This window comes from Morone saxatilis, unplaced genomic scaffold (assembly GCF_004916995.1).
Source record: "Morone saxatilis isolate NCDOM2014 unplaced genomic scaffold, NCSU_SB_2.0 Contig21, whole genome shotgun sequence".
Lineage (NCBI taxonomy): Eukaryota > Metazoa > Chordata > Actinopteri > Moronidae > Morone > Morone saxatilis.
In genome coordinates, this window is record NW_023339774.1 from 15,126,454 (window position 1) to 15,127,300 (window position 847).

An 847-nucleotide genomic window follows, 5' to 3' on the forward strand; every position below is an offset into this window, starting at 1 on the left:
GTGTTACATTAGCAGTCTATTCATGTTACTGAAAGAAAATTAGAATCAATCAAATCGATATATGGACGGCGACAGTCCGTATGATCCTATAATAAAACATTTGCTATTGTCATGTTGAGCAATCAGGATAGTTTCCCCTGCTTTTACTTTGAGGGGTTTTTGCCCTGACTGCAGCTTCTCAGGCAGCACTTTCGCCACGAATAAGCACTAATAACCAAAAAGCTGTTTCGGTTTTAGTTGGGCCCCGATCAAATAATGGTTAAAGGGCTGTAGTTTGGGTTTTCTACTAAAGCGAGGAAGCCTGGGGAAAAATGTGTGCCTGCAAGACTGAACTAAGGGCAAATAAACCGATATTTGCATGTCCGAAACACAGACGAGAGCGCGCTGCTGCCGCCCTCTGGGCGTTTGCCTTTTCAGGTAGGACAAACACACACAGTGTCTTTTGAGTTTGTCTTAATTATCAACACAGCAGTTCCCACCCTTCCTTATTTATCTAGTAAAACGGTCCATCGGCTGAGGATCAATTTCCTTTTCTTGCCTGACAGCAGATCTGTAACAGGATCTGCCCACTGTATTTATTCTCCTTAGGAGCTAAATCCATATTTATTATGACAGGCGCAATGGTTTGATTTGATCAATTTACGCTATTATGTGGAGTTTAAGAGACAAAGACATACACAAACTAACAGTGTGGCAGTTTAGTTTCTTTTTTTCTCTTTTTATATTCATACATAAAACTATAATTTAAAAAAAGCTATGCTTTGACAAATGGCTACACTGTTCTTAGCAGTGATGCATAGCTTATTGAATTTTATGAACCTTAAACAAGAATCGTATAACCTATAAA